Below are 17193 nucleotides of genomic sequence, written 5' to 3'. Positions count from 1 at the left end.
GAAAACATGTGAACACAGTAGATATCAAATTTTTGGCCCAATTTTCATGAAATTTGCTCAAAACATTTGTTTTCTTGATACGAGAGTTGAGTTCAAAAATGGTTCCGGTCAGTTGAATAACATGGCTGCTGGGAGGGGGGAAGTTTTCTCATTATGCCCCCCCCCCCCTTTCAAAGAAGAGTGGGTATATTGTTTTGCTCATGTCGGTCCTTCCGTTTTCCAGATGGTTTCCGGATGATAACTCAAGAGCGCTTATGCCAAGGATCATGAAACTTCATAGGTACATTGATCATAACTCGCAGATGACCCCTATTGATTTTCAGGTCACTAGGTCAAACATCAAGGTCATGATGACCCGAAATAGTAAAATTGTTTCCGGATGATAACTCAAGAACACTTATTCCTAGGATCATGAAACTTCATAGATACATTGATCTTGACTCGCAGATGACCGCTTTTGATTTTCAGGTCACTTGGTCAAAGGTCAAGGTCACGGTGACCCAAAGCAGTATAATGGTTTCCAGATGATAACTCAAGAACGCTTATGCCTAGGATCATGAAACTTCATAGATACATTGATCATGACTCGCAGATAACCCCTATTGATTTTCAGGTCACTAGGTCAAAGGTTAAGGTCACGATGACCTGAAATAGTAAAATGGTTTCCGGATGATAACTCAAGAACGCTTAGGCCTAGGATCATGAAACTTCATAGGTACATTGATTATAACTCGTAGATGACCCCTATTGATTTTCAGGTCACTAGGTCAAAGGTCAAGGTCATGATGACCCGAAATAGTAAAATGGTTTCCGGATGATAACTCAAGAACGCTTAGGCCTAGGATCATGAAACTTCATAGGTACATTGATCATGACTGGTAGATGACCCCAATTGATTTTCAGGTCACTAGGATCAAAGGTCAAGGTCATGGTGACCTGAAATAGTGAAATGGTTTCTGGATGATAACTCAAGAACGCTTATGCTTAGGATCATGAAACTTCATAGGTACATTTATCATGACTTGAAGATGACCCCTATTTATTTTCAGGTCACTAGGTCAAAGGTCAAGGTCATGGCGACCTGAAATAGTGAAATGGTTTGTGGATGATAACTCAAGAACGCTTATGCCTAGGTTCATGAAACTTCATAGGTATATTGATCATGACTCGCAGATGACCCCTATTGATTATCAGGTCACTTGGTAAAAGGTCAAGGTCACAGTGCCAAAAAACGTATTCACACAATGGCTGTCAAGGTCATTGTGACTCAACTTAGAAAAATGGTTTCCGGATGATAACACAAGAATGCTTACGCCTAGGATCATGAAACTTCATAGGTACATTGATCATGACTCGCAGATGAAATAATGATGAAACTTGACCAGGATGTTTGTCTGGACAATATCTAGGTCAAATTTGGATTTGGTAAAGATTGAATGAACCGACTCCTCTCAGGTGAGCGAAATAGGGCCATCTTGGCCCTCTTGTTTATTTTAGTGAATCTGTGTATTTCAAGTTGAATAAAAACAGCAATATTAATCCTGATTTCATTAGCACTACGTTTTTCGTAATTCAATTTTCAAACGTTGAAACGAAATACAATTGATAACACATTTTTATGGGAAATATTGTTAGAGCATAAAGGATCACCTGAAACTTGACAGTAATGTGCACAGGAAATAAATTTAGTTTCATTAATCTTTATTGCAAAAGAGAATTTTATATGGTGGTTATCATAGCTTTTAGAATGGTTACAGGTACTGTGTCTGATAGGATATTAAGTTTTTTAAGGCCCTAAATCACTAAACAACTGCATGATGAATGAAAATGACATTTAATTTTGAAGATATATGGAGCCATGTTAGATAAGAACATGTGCTTTAAAGCAAAAAGGGATACAAATACTATGTAGCATAAACACACAGGACAGATTTTAATAATTTTTTTTTAATATCATATAATTACATAATATGAACAGATTTGGCATTTTTATAAGTTCTTTATTAGTTTTTTTTATTAAATATTTTATTCTATGATAATAAAAGATTGCAAACAACAACAAAATTGTACGAATTGCACTAAAAATGTTTGTTAGCTTCCCTTGCAATTTGTTTGCTGTCTGTCCATTCTGACTCATTCTTAAAATTTGAACAATGGGTAAGGGCCTTGCATTCAAATAGATGGATAATTGTTCAGGGCATTAATTTAATCAGTGACTATGTAAGCGGTTCTGTTAAAACCAACCGATAAGGATGCAGATAAATTGGAAATTATAGACTATCACTTTACCTAGCTACATTATAAGGCCAATAGAATTACTGGACCGGGTTGAGGTCTATATATCATCGGCGTTTTGACTGTTTTTGGCATGCTAATAATACACTATAACTCAACTGAAAAGAGTAAAATAAAAAGTTTGTGTCCCTTTTGAATTTTAGAAATAACAACATAAATTCAATATAGGAACTTTGATGTATGAAAATGGTTCCACTTTAAAATTTGTATTAAATCTGTTGCATTTTCATGCATTACTTATTTCTTTAAAATATATACTTTACTCATGTCTTTAATACATCCAGAACATTTTGTGTTACACTTGCAGTGTATCATCATTATTTAAAATCATTCACAAAAATCTATAAAGAAGCTTACATTAAATACAACACTATTATAAACTGATGTAAATACATAGTCATGTCGAGTTACCACATAGTATCTATTGGAAGCCCAACAATTTTATTATTGGCCTATCAATGTGGTTGACCATTTATTACTGAACAGGGAGGTAACACAGAGGGAGTTTTCATTGTTTTACGTGGTTTTCCTAATTTAGAAGACAGTCATGTTTCAGTTGATAAAAGTGGATGCAAAGCAGTGGACACATGTCCGTATTGAAATTAATTTTACTGATTAAATATTGTTTTTACCTGATGCTTGTGACTTTATCATTAACATATCAAGGCTACAGGAAAATATTGATACTTGTTTAGAAACTTGTGAATAGTGATCATAAATAACTCTCAGCTATAAGGAAAATAGAAAACTGAAGGGAACTAATTTGGATGCAAATCATTCAGGTACATTTATTTTTTATAGCTTGTTATTCCTTTGTTTATAAATGTTCTTTACACCTGAATTGAACAGAATAGGTTGTTGTTTTACAAGAAAAGCAAATAAATGAGTTACAAGTAATAAACAGCAAACTATTTTCATTATAACTTGATAGGTTCAACTAATTAAGATTTTTGGTGTACTCAATTAGTCATTCAATGTAATGTTTTGAAGGGAATTGACTATTGGTATAAACTTCATTCTAAGAATTCCTTTAATCTGGCTTTTAATATGGTAAATAAAAATAATTATAAACACTGTATATTGTATTATATAAATTTGTAATATTAGACATCAAACTTGGAATAGGCATTATTTTGGTGATTTTTTCAAATAGAAATGTTCAACTTGTGTGTTTTAAGTATTTTGTTTAAATTTTCTGTCTGTATTATTAGTTTAATTTGAACTTTTCCATGAAGTTTTTATTTACCGTTATTGTATTTTTTATCATATTATAACTCGCATTTTAAACTGTGTTGATGCACACTTGAACATGGCTTTTTGAGGAGTAAAAAAAATCCAGTTTTGATGTACAATCAATTGATATTATTGAATTGTGAATGCATGTTTCTATTTTACTAAATTATAATTTAGATTAAAAAAATTAATATAACTAGTAAAACTGCATATCATGAATTATTGACAAAATTGGTAAATTTAACAAAAATAACGCAATAGTTGTTGCTTAGTGTCACCCTCTAATAAGTATGAGTACTGTAGTTTTGTCCTAATGTTAATGCAATTCAACTTATTAATCAAGAAAACAGCCATATTATACAGAATTATTGGCAAATACCAAGGTTCTGTGAAACTGTGTGAGGAAGTTCAAGTTATGAGGTCAACAGTTAGGCTTGTATTCCATCTATCCGCATCCGTATCCGCGTCTGTATCCGCAAAATCATAATACGGACGCTATATTACATTATCTGCATACGTCAAACATATCTTTCTCTTATTATATGGATAAAACTGAAAATTATAATTGAGATGATTATTATGAAGGACAAGCGTGAATTTATGTAGATATAAGGTAAAAGTCATCATTCTGTCTGTAAAAGAATACAAATGGTAAATACCTGAAACATCTTCTTGTGTCTTGGCTATGCTTTTTCAAACATTTGAAGTGAAATCAGAGTCCCGATATGCAGAACTGCTTTGGTTGTATAATTCCGGGTAATTTTTCACGAATTTGATTAGTTTTTCAGTTGATTTTTGAGATGACACCTCCTCATCAGGCTAAATGCCGTCCGTATCTTGTCCGCATCCACATTAGAATGCTCACATGAGCGTTCTTTTGCGGACACCTATTGCACATGCAGGATATTCGGATGAATGGAATAAGGGCAGTGCATTTCAACTAGTTCTATTTTTTTGCGGATATCCATATGCGGATACGGACAGATGGAATACTACCCTTAAATGGCACAGTGCATTTTAAAGTCACTGAACTCAGGATTGACAATTTTATTATCTTATATGACAGAGTCCACAAGTAAAAAAAGTCTATATACAGGAGAAAAATACCTTTGCAGTTATAGAATATACTGAGAATGTTTTAATATAATGTTTTGGTAATAAGTATTTATGAGTTGATAAAAGTGCCTCATACCGGTAAAAAAGCTTAAGCTCCTCACAAGATTATAACTTTTGCCGAGTACCTGAGTTTTCATTACAGGGACCTCTTTTTTTTTTACAGATTTTGGAATGTATTTGGAATGTATTTAAGTCTGTTATGTAATGTTTTATATTGATAAATGAATACATTGAAACTTAATATGTGCAGTTAAAAACAAGAATAGCATTTTAAAAAGTCCCTTCAAAATTAATTCATGCAGCAGATTATAAAAACAATAGGCTCTTGACAAACTGTTCAGAGATGAGATATTTTGAGTTTTTTTACCTCTTACCTTGACTTGTAACCTTAACCACGCTTAAACCTAGAGACCCTTGTGCAAGACTGAGACACTGGCTGTATCAGCATGCTTGTCATCTTAAACGTGCTGTTGGCTTTGTGCGAAAAATGCTCTGTTGTCATTCTCATATAATTTTTCATTTTTATGGAGATATTTGATGTCACTTATTTGGCAGTCTGAGTCATTAAAATCATTATATACTAAATTATCAATCATTTTAAGAAATTTTCTGAAAAGCCCCGTAAATATTTCTGTTACATTTAGTGTTTAAAGCAACATTAAGGCATGCATAAGGCTGGGAATGTACTTAAAGTAGGTGAAGGGGCATTTCTTAGGAGAAATATGATTAAGGACTGTGTTTCTATGCCAATTAATGAACGTTCAGACTAGTACTTCTGCATTTTATGACACATTTTATTCGCAAACTTCCATGTTGCATCGGTAAATAAAGAACATAAAATTCTGCATGCAGGTGATCGATGGCTTCTTAATTACGAGGGAAGACTTTCTGACTTATGTTCTGGACATGGGAAATCTTTGGAAATTCGGTATTGATCCTCGTCAATAATTAATTAAACCAGGAATATTACATGTTCAAGGCAAATGTGTCGTTGGAACATTCAGCATTTGTTGTTGAGGGCGTGCAAAGTCAAATTCGCAACCAATACCTGATTAGGTTTTTTATTGGATAACATGTACAGAAATAACTCTAAATCTAGCTTTTATGCATTTATATGGCATATCTTGAGAAAGGTGTCAGATTTTTGTTGACTGTTGGTCTGTTGTTATTTTGTTGAAATTTCTTTTTTATATAATGAAGATTTGGATTGTGTTTATTATACTAGTATGTATTTAGTGGGGGTATTTAAAGAAGAACCCCCTTTTTGAGTTGGTTTTCATTTTAATTATCTTTGTTTTTATTGTTTTATTTATTTTAAAAGTTGCTACAAATATCGTGCCCAATATAAGCTTAAATGATAAGATATGATATTTTGTAAATATTGCATTGAAGGCATTTTTATTGGATTTCTCTCAATCAAAATTAACTATTGGTAATGGCTTTTAAAGAAATCAAATAAAGTGACTTCAGCCATTATTGTTGTGATTAATCTAATAGTGCAAGTAGGTAGTGTGTGACATGTATTGCCTTTTAACTACTTTTAAAATAAGATGTTGAAAAAGTGTTCATGGTACTGATACCTGAGGCTATGGAAAATACTTTACTACCAGAGATGCTACTCGCTATCTTTATCAAAATTAAGGTAATTACTCTTTAAAATACACAATGGAACAGCCTAAAGATATGTGGGTGATTGCTACTGGCAGTACTTAAGGTAAAACGTAATACAAAAACAAAAACCTCATTATGGTTTTAATGTTGATTTAAGTGTACAAAATTAATGTTGATTGTAAACTGTACAAATGTTGAGTTAACATTCCATTTAACGGCAAGGCGTCTGATTAATAGACGCAGCTTGTCCTTTGGGTAGATATTGCAGCTTTGAGGCAATGAAGACGGTATACTTTAACATTGATTTTTTGTTTACTTTCTGACAGATAAAAACAATGAAAAAATTTAGTTTGTTTGGCGTGTTAAGTGTTTCAAATGCTAACGGAAACGTTGACATAACAGTTACGACTGTTTGTCAATCTTCGCATCCATTAATAGCCTTCATAGTGCTGTGATGAGGAATACTTGGTGAACAAGGATTGTAAGAGAAATATTCAGGTTGTAATGCTGAGTTTTTATTTTATTCAGCATCATTTTCTTTATCTATCTTCAAGTGTCATTAAAACTGTTTATTTAAAGATATCATTGTTTTTGTCAAAAAGAGCGTGTTTTCTGTTTTTTTTTGTTTTACTGCAGCAGAAACTGCAGTTCTATTGGTAACACAGTGATAAAATTAATCCAGTTATTCTCATTATTATATGTGAGTTTTGTTTCTTTAATGATGACTGTTACAAAGATTTTTTTATTGATGAATGTGTGCAGTTGTGGCGGATAAAATTTTAATTATTTATTTCCTTTTGTCTTCCTAATCAATCTAAAAAAATTCATTTAATGAAAATTATTTTTAACTGCGGCAAGTATTGTTCCACTTGTTAATATCATATGCTATTTGCGCAATCATAAATTCAATTGGTTCACATTTACAACTGTTTAGTAATCTGCATCATTTAAATGAACTTCAACAAGGATTATGTGTGATTATTACAGTGTTTTCTTGTCTTATCTTTTCTAGTGACCCATTTACATCTTAAACTTTTACCACATTGAGGCAACTGTGTCACATGTGAGAATCTACTGCCTGCCAACCTAATAAAATAAAGTCGTCAAGTTGATCAAAAGACATATCTGAACGTTGAAAGTGTCCAAACACTGACATAGTTATGTAGCTATAAAATGCAGTTATTTGTTTTCAGGCCCTAGGCTAATTGGTCACTCAAAAACTGCTCACAGGTAAACACTGATATTTCAAGATGGATGTCTTTCCAATATCGATGAGCATAGGGGCTAATTATCTGTTAAATTGGAAAGTTGTCAACTAAGTTTTTTTTCAGTTTTTCAGCATTTTCACATATCAGTTGAAAACATCTGCTTAAATCGAGGTGTTGATAAAGATACGTTTATCATATTTGAAACTAAATATTTCTGACATTGTGTACTTGTTTTATCGAAGTAATTAACCGTCTAATTTGGAATTTTATTGGAAAACATTTTAGTGTATAGTATTTTTGTTATGAGTGAATAGAACAAGATTATCAGCCGTGTGAACATTTTGAAGAAATTTGGATTAAGATCATGACAGTTTTCAGGTTTGTTATTGTTACATGTAGTTTGCATTTTTATTAAAAGAAATGTGTAAATTTAAGAGTATTTAAATATATTAAATATTAAATCCTAAAATAGTACAATTTAGGCATAATGATTTATATTTTTTTGCTGTCATTATTGTAAAAAAATGCAATATTGAGTACCATTGTTTACTAAAGTCCCATTAAAAGGGCCTTTTCACAGATTTTGGCATTTTTTAACTTATTCATTAAATGCTTTATATCGATAAATGTAAACATTGGATCGTAAAAGCTCCAGTAAAAAATCAAGAATAAAATTAAAAATAGGAAAAGAACATTGCCCGGACCAGGTTTCGAACCCGTGACCCCTGGAGTCCTGCCAGAGTCCTGAAGTAAAAACGCTTTAACCTACTGAGCTATTCCGCCGAGTACACATGCTGAACGTATTTTATACCTTATATAAGCAATCTTCGTAGTTTCACAAAATTTAACGACAAAAACAGAACTCTCCAAATTATTCAATCGTTTCGCGTTGCAACGCTTTATAATTTTTAGGTTTTAAAATCGTCAAAAGATGCATATAATGGCTCTATTAGACCATGGTAAATGTTCAGTATTACTGTTTCCTCACAAATATCATAACTAAAACGAGAATTTGCGAATCTGAAACAACTTTTTTCAATTTTGTCAATTTACCAAAGCGTGAAAAGATCCCTTTAAGTGCCTAGATTTTGCAACTATTATTTTTTGTTTTCTAGTTTGTGAAAAGAATAGATACTGGTGCATAGGACTTTTCATCAAAGGTCATTGATGCCATTGTTTCTCAAAAAACAAGTCATTCCAAACTAACAATGCTTGTGTTGAGAACTACAATTTATAAGATGACAAAAGCACATACTTCACGTAACTTTCTTCTGTGCTTGTGCTAGCCGGTCTGAGAAGTAGTTGTTCTTGAATGCTTTGAGCTTTTATGAGTACATATGTACATCTGATAACGGCTTTTTTTTGTAAACTTTAATTGGTAATAATTATGAGCCCCATAAACTATTTTCTGGCATAAATAAACACAAACAGATCATAAATATATCTCTAATGCGCATTAGTTAAAACAACTTATTTCATATAGTGTGCTTGCAGAATAAGTGTTTTTAAATCCAAGTTTGAACCATGTCAATAGTTCATGGAAAATCTCCGAAATGTGTAAGTTTTTGCAATTGACAATACCGAGTATTCCGAATGATAAAATATGCCAAAATTATACATCAACTATGTCTGGAATTCTCAGCAAGATAGATCTCGTGTCTAATCAACCAATCATGCTACACTGACAGTCAACCTCCGTAAGATAGATCGAATTACAATTCAAAACCTTGGCTTATGGTATGACCACGTTTTTAGCTCATCTATTTTTTGAAAAAAAATTATGAGCTATTGTCATCACCTTGGCGTCGGTGTCGGCATCAGGGTCCGGTTAAGTTTTTCGTTTAGGTCATCCTTTCTCAAAAAGTATCAATGCTATTGCATTCAAACTTGGTACAATTACTTACTATCATGAGGGGACTGGGCAGGCAAAGTTAGATTACTCTGGCGTGCATTTTGACAGAATTATGTGCCCTTTTTATACTTAGAAAATTGAAAATTTTGGTTAAGTTTTGTGTTTAGGTCCATTTTATTCCGTTAAGTATCAAAGCTATTGCTTTCATACTCGCAAAACTTACTATCATAAGGGGACTGTGCAGGCAAAGTTATGTAACTCTGACCTGGCATTTTGACAGAATTATGTGCCCTTTTTATACTTAGAAAATTGAAAATTTGGTTAAGTTTTGTTTTAAAGTCCACTGTTTTCCTAAAGTATCAAAGCTATTGCTTTCTTACTTGCAACACTTACTAACTATCGTAAGGGGACTGTGCAGGCAAAGTTATGTAACTCTGACTGGCATTTTGACTGGAATTATGGCCCTTTTTTGACTACGTAACTTTGAATATATGGTTACATTTTGTGTTTAGATCCACTTTACTTCTAAAGTATCAAGGCTATTGCTTTTAAACTTCAAATACTTTCAAGCAATCATGAGGGTACTGTACCTGGCAAGTTGAATTTTACCTTGATCTTTGAATGACCTTGACTCTCAAGGTTAAATTATTAAATTTTGCAAAAATTGCCATAACTTCTTTATTTATGATTAGATTCAATTTAAACTTTGACAAAACAACTCTTACCTGACATACCCCACAATAGACTCCACCCAAACCATCCCCTGCCCCCCCCCCCCCCGAATCCCCCTCAATCCCCCATTATTTATTTTTCTAATTAAAGATCATCTAATAAATGACCACCACACGCTCACACTATACCCCCTTCCCCCACCCCCCCACCCCATAATTTTTTTTTTTATGCCCCCAGTAGGGTGGCATATAGCAGTTGAACTGTCCGTCAGTATGTCAGTCAGTCTGTCCGAAAAAAACTTTAACATTGGCCATAACTTTTTCACTTTTGAAGATAGCAACTTGACATTTGGCATGCATGTGTATCTCATGAAGCTGCACATTTTGAGTGGTGAAAGGTCAAGCTCAAGGTCATCCTTCAAGGTCAAAGGTCAAATTTATGGTGTCTGACCATCCGAAAACTTTAACATTGGCCATTACTTTTTCAATATTGAACATAGCAACTTGATATTTGGCATGCATGTGTATCTCATGGAGCTGAACATTTTGAGTGGTGAAAAGTGAAGGTCAAGGTCATCCTTTAAGGTCAAATGTCAAATATATGGCGTCTGTCCGTCCGAAAACTTTAACATTGGCCATAACTTTTTCAATATTGAAGGTAGCAACTTGATATTTGGCATGCATGTGTATCTCATGAAGCTGCACATTTTGAGTGGTGGAAGTTCAAGGTGAAGGTCATCCTTCAAGGTCAAAGGTAAAAAAAAAATAAAAAAATAAATGTCAAAGCGGCATTCTCATGAAGCTGCACATTTTGAGTGGTGGAAGTTCAAGGTCAAGGTCATCCTTTAAGGTCAAGGTCATCCTTCAAGGTCAAAGGTCCAATTTTTTTTATAAAATTTAAAAGCGACGTTCTCATGAAGCTGCACATTTTGAGTGGTGGAAGTTCAATGTCAAGGTCATCCTTCAAGGTCAAATAAAAAAAAAAAAAAATTCAAAGCGGCGCTATAGGAGGCATTGTGTTTCTGACAAACACATCTCTTGTTTTAGGTTATTTTACATTAACTTCTTTATTATTACACCAATTTACTTCAAATTGATACTAAACATCTCTTATGACAATACAGTCAATCTCGACTATGCCAGGCCCCATTACCAACCCTTGGGCGCCCCTGGGTCAAACATGCGGCGTGGGGATACGCGTCGGCCTCTGCCGCGCCATTTCAAGTTGCAACTACATGTAGTTGAGAAGAAACCAATTTCTGTGTTAGTGCTAGTGAGAAGTAATTTAATTCTGTGCAAGCCCATGTGAGAAGTTGAGCTGAAACATACTTGTCAATGAAGGATTCACTGGTGACCAATTGTGTGCTTTAAATTTATATCAACCTTGGGCAAACAGTTATACTTAGTTATCTATATTTGTATGTTGTAGTTCTTCTTATACATGTGTAATACAAAAATTATGTAAAATTAAATGTTTGACATATGGAAGTGAACTTATCCTGTTTGTTGCAAGTGAAAAAGCTGTTCCTATGATGTGGGTAACTAATTAAAGTGTAAGTATACCTAACTGAACCAAGAAATACTCTCTGAAATATGGTATATTTTACACATGTGGACCATGCTATCAATTATCAATACACTGTCCAATAGATGACCAGTACTCTATAGTTGATCAATATAATATATATATTATAGTCCTCCAATATTTGACCGCACACATACCGTAATCCATCTTCATTACTTGGTTATATGTAACATATTCACCTTTCCAATGACAGGTGAAATCTTGATGCTACATGTAATACATGAACTCTTAATTGATTGAATCACTTATAATTGAATTACATGGCTTTAATTCAATCATCAGGAATTAACTGCTTTAAATTTGTATTGATAAGTACTAGTTACTTACTTATTCTAATGTCGGTATATAAAGATGTAAATACAGCCCTGTGCTTTTTTTCACATGTTTTTGAGACAGCTTTTTTCCATGACAATTGGGAAAAAAATGTCTTTTTTGGCAAATTGGTGAAAACCATTTCTAGCAGGGCCACCCTTAAAATAGTTTGTTTGGGATGAACCGACCAATTCACCCATATTGACCTTATCCATTTGTGGGGGTCTTCATTTAAATTTGTGTTTGCCAAATTAACACAAAAAACGTTCTTGTTTTTTCACTCATTATTAGTGAACAAAAGCACAAAAAGGGTGCACATTATATCTTTCAGGTGCTAAGTTATACACACTAATGTACTATAGCTATAAATCAGTAGATCTTAATTAAAAAAAAAAAAAACAGAAACAAAAATTAAAAATTACCTACCTAACCACTCTCTGTGTTAAGGGTGGCATTTATTCCAAACTAGAGCTTTGTCACAGACGTGACAAATACCCCCACATGCCGCATTGACACATAATATTTTGCATGTCGTCTTCACAAAAAACAGCGGACACCATGCTCAATTTTTAAAAAGCACTAAGTGACCCCTTGACCTAGTTTTTGACCCTGAAAAGCCCATGTTCTAACTTGGCCTTAAGATCATCTCCATAAAACTTCTGACCAAGTTTGGTGAAGATCGGATGTAAACTACTGGAATTAGAGAGCGGACACCATGCTGAATGTTAAAAAACGCACTAAGTGACCCCGTGACCTAGTTTTAGGCCTGGAATGGCCCATGTTTGAACTTGGCCTTAAGATCATCTAGATACAACTTCTGACCAAGTTTGGTGAAGATCGGATGAAAACTACTTGAATTAGAGAGCGGACAACATGCTGAAGATGGTGTGGTGAAGATCGGATTTAATTTTAATACTTGAAATAGAGAGCGGACACCATGCTCAATATGTAAAAGTACTAAGTGACCCTGTGACCTAGTTTTTGATCTGGCATGGCCCATGTTCAAACTTGGCCTTCAGATCATCTAGATAAAACTTCTGACCAATTTTGGTGAAGATCGGATGAAAACTACTTAAATAAGAGAGAGGACACCATGCTGAATGTTAATAAAATTCACTAAGTGACCCCCTGACCTAGTTTTTGACCTGGCAAGGCCCATGTTTGAACTTGGCCTTAAGATCATCTAGATACAACTTCTGACCAAGTTTGGTGAAGATCGGATGAAAACTACTTGAATTAGAGAGCGGACAACATGCTGAATGTTTAAAACGCACTAAGTGACCTTGGACCTAGTTTTTGACCCGGAAGGGCCCATGTTCGAACTTGGCCTAGACATCATGTAGATACAACTTCTGAACAAGTTTGGTGAAGATCGGATGAAAACTACTTGAATTAGAGAGCGGACACTTAATATGGACCGACAGACCTACCGACCGACCAACCGACCGACCGACGGACAGACAAGTTCACTCCTATATACCCCCCTAAACTTCGTTTGTGGGGGTATAATAAAAATTTTTTGTAAGGATGGCCCAGGGAAAACTGCCTTCTTTAATAGAAATATTCTGAGCTGAGGACTTCTTGTAATGGAATCTGTTGTAGTTGGAAACAGCCACACCTTTTTTTTAAAGCTTGATTCCCAGGTATTGATATTAACATAAATCATTTTGATATTTAGGGCATATATTAAATGCATAATATTGTTAGATGTCTCTGATAGTTATTTAAAGTGTGTATTGAAAAGCAGACAGCATCTGGAAGTCAAATCTCTGGCATAGTGGATATGGTGTTTGCCTAGCGATCAGGAGGTCACAGGTTCGATCCCCACTGTCGGAGCATTCTTTAGATCTCTCCCAAAGACACCAAGTACTGGTTCTGGGCCCAGGAAATGGACTTGAGAGAGTCAAGCTAAAATAAATAGGTTTTAACTAAACTAAATCAGTAGTGAAAAATTCCATTAAAGCTGGTGTGTTTTTTAATTCAGATTGTTTGAAATGATTATTATTACAGTTAATGCACCTATGTTTGAACTTGTGACATTTTGTATGTAGGGCATCTTCCATATTTATAAGTGCATAACACCTCATTAGGTGCAAATGCTATTTTTAATACCATCAGACAAATTAAGTAGGTATGGATGGATACGCTGATAAAAAAAATAACTGCACACATTTATGTTGGAAACAGCTGTTGAATCTATTAATCAAAGTTATGAAAATTAACATGCCAAATTAATCACAGTTTGTATATTTTTGCACTCTTATTTATGCCTTCGTGTTTAAATTAACTTAAAATTGTTGTATTTTGCGCAACTATTAGGGGAAGCAACTCAAGGCAGAATTTAACTACCTTGGTTATGACAATTTCTCCCACACCCAGCCTGCTACAAATTAGTAAATTGCTATCAAGATTATTTTGTTTTTGAATTCAAATGGTGGATATCATGTTTGAAAAATAGGAAGATAAAGTAAATGACAAGAAAACACCCAAAGAAATTAATTTTGCCAGAAGAAGTCCGGTTATAAATGACATGCCTGTGTAAAATATAATGCATTACCCATTTGATTTTAGTTAGGGGATAGTTGAGTATCATTGCATCATATCTGTGGTTTCATGACAAACATTCCTCAAATGATGGGAGATTCATTTTCTGTTATTTACTTAAGTATAGTTGTAATACTACTAAGTGAAACAGCCCCAGGTTGACACAATAATGAACTGTAGGTGAGGGAAATAAAAAGACACATATATTTACTGCACTTGTTTTAGGATGTGGAGAAAATGATGTTAACAGGAAAACAATTCTTCAGATGAAAAAAGGTAGTTTAATTTACAGAAATAATGTATGAAGAGGAGATATTATACCTTACAAGGAAAAACTTTTCACTGATAAATAAAGTAAGTAATTATGCATAAAGAGTCGTAGCTCAATATTGTACAGATCTTTATCAACTGGAAGATAATTGCTAAAAGCTATTTTTGTTATTTGTGTTTCTCTGTGTTTGTATTATGATCTAGAATTAGAATAAATCAGAATTGGTCATAGCCACGAAGCTTTCTGTATCATCTATGTCTTGACATAAACATGTAATTGCTAATTGCCAAGTTAATTGTAAACTTTTGTTTAACAAGACTTCCATACATCTCCCTTGTGTTTAAAACTCAATCTGATCTCAAATATATTGCAGATTTTATTATGTCATCTTACGAACCCTTCAAACGAGTGTGATTTATAGACTACAAAAAAAGAAATAAAATCCAACTGAAGTTTCATTTTATGATTCTGCATGTACTCCTATAAAACAGAAGCAAGTTTTGAATGTATAACATTTTTATTAACTCCTATGTTGGTTATTTGTGTTTTTGCTAAGTAATCAATAAATAGCAAGGCTTTTTTTATTTTAAGCTCGGCTGTTTTCGAACAAAACCCGAGGTATTGTCACTGAGCCAAGCTTGTCCACCCTCTGCATCGTGATAAAACCTTAACATTGGCTCTAAAATTAAAGTGCCTTCCACCTACAACATTGAAACTTCATATGCAGCTGCACCTTGATGAGTTCTACATGCCACACCCATCTTTGGTGTCCAAGGTCAAGGTCATTGTGACCTCTATAATATTCTTCTGACAAGCTTTAATTTATTCAAAACTGTACCCGCAGCGGAGCCTTGTCGCCCGTTATGCTGTGCTCTCGTTATGGCTTGGATTGATGATGATTAATCCTTTGAGTGCTGGAACCGGATTTTGAAGGCCTTTGCAAACAGTTTGGATCCTGATGAGACGCCACAGAATGTGGCGTCTCATCAGGATCCAAACTGTTTGCTATTCTGATAGTATTCTTTGAAAAAAATCGAAGAAAATGCTAATTTTTGAAATTCTGCAGACAACATTTTAGCAGATGACAAATTTCCCAGCATGCAAAGGGTTAATATTGAACATAACATTTTTTAAGTCTTGAGCTTTCTTTTGATAGTTTGAATATCATGCATGCAATTGTTTTTGAATCCATGACAACTGTTTTTAACAATTATTTTGGTAAACTGTGAACAAGAACATATAAATGCTTTAATTATACTGCAATCTCAACTTGCTTATAATTTATAATGTTGAGCGAATCAAAATAGTTTGCCAAAATTAACCTGATGCTGACCTGTAGGTATGAATAATATGAAAATGCCTTTTAGATGAAATATGTGTATGCACAGGAATAAAGTTACATCAATTATAGTGTATCATTTATAATATGCTGTTATGGTATTATTAACATAGTGACAAACATGTAAGTTTTCTGTGTTTTCTTTTGTATATATATCATTGAATGGAAACACATGATGCAATACAATTTTAGCACAAAATATATATGCTGAAAAAAGTAAGTAAATAAAAAATAAGTTGATAAGTTTATATTCTTGGCACAAATTTATAAGTTTATACAGGGATTTTTTTAACTGAATTGGGAAATGTACCGGTACCAGCCCTGTGGGGAAGATTTTCGCGAAAAAAACCCTGAAATCGGGATTAGATTGCATTGTGAAGTCTTCATATTAAAAATATGTGTATTTGATTTTTTTGCTCCCAAATACTTGGAAATTGATAACCAAGTATTGTTAAGTTGTCAATATTTCTAGCTTGGCTGTTTTCGGAGAAAACCCGAGGTATTGTCATAGCCAGCTTGTCGTTCCCTGTCCAGCATCTGCCGTCCGCGTGGGGCTGAAACCTTAACAAAGGCTCTAAAATCAATGTGCTTTCACAACTTTGAAACTTCATGTGTCGTGTTTTGAGAAAATTGGGCTTAATGCATGTGCGTAAAGTGTCGTCCCAGATTAGCCTGTGCAGTCCGCACAGGCTAATCAGGGACGACACTTTCCGCTTTTATGGTATTTTTAGTTTCAAGGAAGTCCCTTCTTGCCAAAAATCAAGTTTAGGCGGAAAGTGTCGTCCCTGATTAGCCTGTGCGGACTGCACAGGCTAATCTGGGACGACACTTTACGCACATGCATTTCTCAGTTTTCTCAGAACGGGGCTCATATGTAGATGCACCTTGATGTGTTGTACATGCCACACCCACTTTTGGGTCACTAGGCCAAAGGTCAAAGTCACTTCTTACAAGCTTTCATTTATTCAAAACTGCATCCACAGACGAGCATTGGCACCCGCTATGCGGTGCTTTTGTATAAACTTTGGTTCAAGTCACAGAGCTGCAAAAGGAACTTATTAAATGTTGCATTTTATTAATTTTTTAACCTTCAATAGGGAATGTTTTAACAGCGATTGGGAAATTTGTATTTTTTTTCCAATTGCCGTTTTCGATA

General features: G+C 34.0%; 1 protein-coding gene across 3 annotated transcripts in view; it reads left to right on the top strand.

Annotated features, from left to right (window-relative positions):
• Positions 1–2702: 2702 nt before the first annotated feature.
• LOC127850078 (SH3 and multiple ankyrin repeat domains protein 3-like) overlaps positions 2703–17193 on the top strand; it is a 115766-nt gene continuing 101275 nt past the window's right edge. Inside the window, exon 1 of one of the 3 annotated variants that reach the window (XM_052382833.1) lies at positions 2703–3077. The gene's annotated coding sequence lies outside the window, so the exon portion shown is untranslated. Of the gene's footprint in view, positions 3078–6647; positions 6754–7453; positions 7842–17193 lie in introns of those variants that run through there. The other 2 variants (XM_052382837.1, XM_052382835.1) reach the window with 2 other exon arrangements.

The sequence above is a fragment of the Dreissena polymorpha genome, chromosome 11 (assembly GCF_020536995.1).
Source record: "Dreissena polymorpha isolate Duluth1 chromosome 11, UMN_Dpol_1.0, whole genome shotgun sequence".
Lineage (NCBI taxonomy): Eukaryota > Metazoa > Mollusca > Bivalvia > Myida > Dreissenidae > Dreissena > Dreissena polymorpha.
Note: the sequence above shows the minus strand (reverse complement) of the source record. Positions and strands in the feature narration are given on the sequence as shown.